This window comes from Orycteropus afer, unplaced genomic scaffold (assembly GCF_000298275.1).
Source record: "Orycteropus afer afer isolate SDZICR_OR568_19922 unplaced genomic scaffold, OryAfe1.0 scaffold00578, whole genome shotgun sequence".
Classification (NCBI taxonomy): Eukaryota; Metazoa; Chordata; class Mammalia; order Tubulidentata; family Orycteropodidae; genus Orycteropus; species Orycteropus afer.
The window spans coordinates 1427347-1433546 of NW_006922165.1; positions in this window are offsets into that span (position 1 = coordinate 1427347).

Consider the following 6200-nt stretch of genomic DNA (forward strand, 5'->3'; position numbering starts at 1 on the left):
GAGGTAACTATGGGGAGGAAGTGGGAGGGGAGCTGTTGCATTGTAAATTTTGGTCAATGACATGAGACAAAGTATATGTGATGTGCTGTATGAAAAGTGAATTTACTCTGTAAATCTTCACCCAAATCAAAATAAAATTTAAAAAAAAAAATTAAAATACTGTTAGATTTACAGAATTATTGTGCAGGTAGTATGGAGAGTTTTCAAATGCCCCACTCCTAGTTTCCCTCATTAGTAATATCTAATATTACTGTGGTTACTTTGTTATAATTAATGGACCAGTATCAACTCATTATTATTAACTTGAGTTCATAATTTATTCAGATTTCCTGAATTTTTCTCTAATGTCCTTTATCTTCTTGAATATCCCTTTTGGGATACCACATTACCTTTAGTCATCATGTCTCCTTGACATCTTGTGATAGTTCTCATATTTTCCCTGTTTTTGATGACCTTGATACTTTTGAGGAGTACTGGTCAGGTGTTTTGTAAACTATCCCTCAATTTGGGTTTGTCTGATATTTTTCTCATTATTAGACTGGGGTTACGTGTTTTCGGGTGGAAGACCACAGTGATAAGAACTATTGTTCTCATATCATATCAAGGTTATATACTATCAGTATGACTAACCTGTTGATGTTACTACTGATCCCCTGTCTTGAGAAGATGTTTGTCAGGTTTCTCCATCATAAAGTCATTCTTTTTCCTCCTTTCTGTACTGTAGTCTTTGAAAGAAACTCACTATGCATAATCCCCACTTAAAGGGAGGAGAGTTATTCATTGAGGATGGAGTATCTACATAAATTATTTTAAATTCTGAATGGGCTATTTCTCTCTTCTCCTTCATTTATTTCTTTATCAATCATTTATTTATATCAGTACAAACTCATGGGTATTCATTTTATACTTTGGGTTATAATCTACTATTTACCCAATCATTTAAAAACTTTTTTATGATGACTTTGATCATACATGGAAGTAGGCAAAATAACAGCATAATGAACCCTCATGTACCAATCTCCTAGTCCCAATAGTCAGTAAGTCATGTGTCATTCTGCCCCCACTCCAACATCATATCATTTTGTCTCTAAATATTCATGTTCTCTAAAAGGTAAGGATTTCTTAAAATAAAAGTAATACAATAATCATGTTGTTGTTGTTGTTATGTGCCGTCGAGTCGGCCCCGACTCATAGTGACCCCTCCTTGGGTTTCTGAGGCAGTATCACTATGGATGTAGGATATGTATACAATAATCATAGCTAAAATAATTAATAACAATTCATTAAGAACAAATATTTAGTAAATGTTCAAATTTCCAGTTGTCTCATAATTGCATATTTGACAGTGTTTCTTTTGAACCAGGTTCCAAATGAGATCCACACACTGTGGTTGGTTGACTTGTCCTTTAAGTCTCTTTCAATCTCAAATCCCACCATCTATCTCTCACTTTCTGTTTTTTTAAGTCTTGCAATTTATTTGTTGAAAGAATCAATTGTATTTCCTGAGAGTTTCCCAATCTGTATTCTGTTGATCACATCTTGGTGGTATAGTTTAATATTCCTCTGGCCTCTACACTTCCTTTAAATTTGGAGTTGGACCTAGATTCACTAGCAGTTTTCAAAGCATACACCAACTGTCAGTCAATATTGCAAACGAAAATCATCTATACTTGTATGACAAATGATACAGGAAAGCTGGTTTCAGCAGAGCCATGTTCAAGCCTTGGACTTGAGTTGTCTTGAGGTGTGGAAATATTGTATGCCTTTGGAACAATGTCCTCACCTGAAGCAGCTGAAGATGCGCTGGCCCCCTAGTAAATGGTATCCTACAAACTTGGCACACTCTGACAACATCCACACCACCACCAGTTGCCGTTGAGACAATTCTGCCTCATGTCGACTACTATATGTCAGAGTAGAACTGTGCTTCAGAAGATTTTCAATGGCTGGTTTTTCAGAAGTTGATGGACAGGCCTTTCTTCTGAGGCATCTCTGGATGACTTGAAACTCTAATTTTTGGCAAATAGCCAAGTACATTAACCATTTATATGACCCGGGGATTCCTCTGACAACATAATCTCCACAGAATTCCAGGTTCAAAGTAATTTGTGCATACTCAATCTCCTGTTTCTGTTAATTTCTAAATGTTTTTGAGGTTCTTCACAAGCAGCTATTGTTATAAAAGATGTTTCTTAATTATTAAAATCTCTGTGCTCTGTGATCAGAACTGTCTACATAATTTTCAGGACCTACTGCAAAATGAAAATGCAGGATCCTTTGCCCAAAACTTGTTAAGAATTTGAAGATGGTGGCAGCAGAGCATTTAACCAAATGTGGGTTCCTTGTAAATGTGGGACCTTGTGTGATTGCACAGGTCATATACCCTTACTGGGAGATGGGTACTCTCATTATTTCTGCCCTTCACACAGACTGAAGTGAGCTGAATGGTGGCCCTGAGGATAAGTCCTAATCCCTGGAACCTGTAGATGTAACATTATTTGGTGTACTGGGTTGAATAATGTCCTCCAAAATTTCATGTCCATCTGGAATCTCAGAATATTACCTTATTTGTAAATAAGATGTAATTAACTAAATTAAGATGAAGTCATACTGGGATAGGGTGGGCTCTAAATCCAGTGACTCATGTCCTTATAAGAAGGTAATGTGAATACATACAGACACAAAGACACATAGAGGAGAAGGCCACGTGAAGACAGGAGCAGAGATTGGAGTGATGTGTTTACAAATCAAGAAACTGCAAGGATTGTAGTTAGGAGAAAGGTATGGAACAGATTCTCATTCAGAGCCTCCAGAAGAAATCAACACTATTGACATCTCAATTTTTGACTTCTAGCCTCCTGAACTGTGAGAGAATAAATTTATGTTGTTTTAAGTCACTCAGCTTGTGGAACTTCGTTATGGCAGCTCTAGGATACTAACATATTTAGAGAAAGGGTCTATACAAATGTGATTAAAGAGTCTCAGATGGGGATATTATCTTAGATTATCTGTTGTTGTTGTTATGTGCTGTCGAGTCAGATCTGACTCATAGTGACCCCTCCTTGGGTTCCCGAGGCAGTATCACTACGGAAGTAGATTGCCCCATCTTCCTTCCGAGGAGTGGCTGGTGGGTTTGAACCGCCAGCCTTCTGGTGAGCAGTCAAGTGCCTTAGGCACTATGCTACCTAGGTAGACTCTAAATGTCATCACATGTATCCATATAAAAAGAACACAGAGGGAGATTTGACCCACCCAGAGAAGAAGGCAATTTGAAAATGGAAGCAAAGATTAGAGTGACAGATCAATAAGCCAAAGATCATTTAGGATTGCCAGCAACCACCAGAAGCTAGAGAAGCCAAAGGAGGAATTCTCTCCCAGAGCCTCCTGATTCCAGTCAGGGCTTTGTTAGATTTCTGTAGCTGTAGGAGGAGCCCTCCTGGTGCAATGCTAAAAGCACTTGGCTGCTAATCAGAAGGTTGGTGTCTGGAACCCATCAGCCACTTCATGGGAGAAAGATGTGGCAGTTTGCTTTCTTGGAATCCCCATGGTACAATTCTACTCTATCCTATGGACTCATTATGAGTCAAAATCAACTGGAAAACAGTGGGTTTGGTTTTTGATTTTGTAGTTACAAAAGCAAACCTAACCAAACCCACTACCATCAAGTAGATTCTGACTCATAGCAACACCCGTTGGTTTCTGAGGTGGTAAATCTTTACAAAAGTAGATTGCCCAGTGTTCCTTCTGCAGAGTGGCTGGTGGATTTGAATCGCCACCCTTCTGGTTAGCAGTCAAATGCCTTAGGCACTGCGTCACCAGAGCTCCTTTTTATTGTAGTTATAGGTGTGAATAAACAGGACTATTTAAAGGGATAATCCCCAAACAGTTAAATCATATAAATTTAGAAAATATGTTTCTAACCAAAGTGTAACTATATCCTATGTGTGCCGTAGCATAAATATATATTTAAAAAAACCTCTTTGTGCATTTCCCAGTGTTTCCTGTAATAATGATCTGCTACATATTTATTTGCTTTGTCTGCTGGTGTTCAAAAGCAGATAAACAACACCAAATGCCAAAGGTTTGAGAAAAATTTACAGGAGATTACAGAATATAAGCTAAAAAATGTAGGAAGAAATGATATGTAAAGCAATATTTCCATTTGCAACTATCAATGCATTAAAATTGATTCTGGTAAGGATCACCAGTGGCTGCTAAAATATGCAAAAGATTGTTGGGGAACACAATATTCTAAGAAATATTTCTAAGAAAGTGATATTTGAGCAAAGACTTGGAGGGGGTCTTGAAAGTGAGTCATGTGAACATTTAGGGGAAGAGTGTTCCAGAGAGAGGGAACCTCAGGACAAAATCCATGAGTCAGAATTATGTCCACTGTACCTAGAAACAGCAAGTCAGCCAGCATTACAGAGCTTAAGTCTAAATTTTGGGTTCCAAAACCAGACAGGTGTCTCTTACAGATCCCACTTTATGCCATCATAACATTTACCACTGTATGAACTTATCCTGTAATTGTTTGATATTTTGTTTCTCCTTCTATTAGAACCTAAGTTCCTTTAGAGAAGAAACTGGTTTTTCTTATTCACCTCTCCACTGGTGTATCTCTGCTCCTATAATACTGCTGCAGTAGTTGTTGTCGTTTTTGTTATGTGCCCTGGAGTCGGACCCGACTCATAGCGACCCCTCCTTGGGTTTCCGAGGCAGTATCACTACAGAAGTAGATTGCCCCATCTTCCTTCTGAAGGGTGGCTGGTGGGTTTGAACCACCAGACTTCTGGTTAGCAGTCAAGTGCCTTAGGCACTATGCTACCAGAGTGCTCAATAAATGTTTGCTGACTATATATACATAAATGGGCAAAAAGATCACGTCGATCAAGATTGTCCCCAGGGCCTCATTTCCCTTGTTCCACTGCACACTGCTCATCCAAGGAGATTTCAAAAAGCCTTCAATAAGTCAGTCATACTGATCTCCCAATGCAGTTTCCCAGGAGTACAGGACATTTCAAAGAAAGCAAAGGGAGAGGATAGTGTTACAAATAGAACTGCAGCTGTGGAAGTAATGGTTGGGGTGAGTGGAACAGGAGGACAAAGCAAGGGAACTTTACCGCTTTTCAAATCATTTTACATAGAGTTTGGGTCCCACCCTCCCGTTCCCCTCTGTGGACCCTCCTACAAATGTGTGGGTGTGGAGAGTGAGGGAGTTGTTGCTGGGTATTATTTCATCTTTGGTCAGCAGCCCTCTTTTATCAGAATCAGAAATTCAGAGGTGGAAGTGTTAAAATATGACTAAGACCTCTCACCAGGCTCTCCAGTGGGTTTCCCAACCTGTTGGAATTAATCTCCTAATGGTTAGGCATAACCCACTTACTAATTTTATTATTATTACTTTTCAATAAGGAAATACACAGTAGCAGGCTTGACTTAAAGGAGATTTACATTGACCTGCTTAGAAGGTTGATGATCTGGCAGAACATAATGGATTACAGGGCCATAATTTTTCACAGACAGGCCTATTCTGGTGCCAAGAAAAAAAAAGAAAATGAAAACAAGTGGGTAGAAGTTAAGTAAAAGGATAATTCCAGACGTTAAGAAGCAGAGTTGGAGCTGTGCCACAGGGCTCAGCACTCTTGTCTAACATGTTTCGAGAACAGCAGGTTTCCTAAGTACAACACCACATGCAGTATTGGCAAACCTGTGAGGTTGCTTCCTGGCCTTGTGAAAATGTGTATATTTAATTGAACTTAAAACACCTTGAGATTTTCAAATATTAAAAAGTAGACATATGAGCTACTGTGTCATATAAATAGGATTTATGACCCAAATATGACTTACATGCCAGAGATTAAACACTGGAAGCATCTAAGAAGCTGGAAACTTGGAAATCTAAAGAGGTTTTTATATCATCCCGCAAAACCAAGAAAACAAAATAAAAATGATGCCAAATTATCCTAAAGCTTCTCTTTGCCAGTGAGTTTAAAATCTTTCTTGTTATAGACATCTACAGAGCACTTCACTCAACAGTGACACAATATACAGTCTTCTCCAGTGCACATGAAGCTTTTTCCATGATAGAACATATGCTAGGCCATAAAGCAAGACTTAATAAATTTAAAAACATTGAAATACTGCAAAGCATCTTCTCAGATCATAATGCTATCAAATTAGAAATCAACAATAGGAAG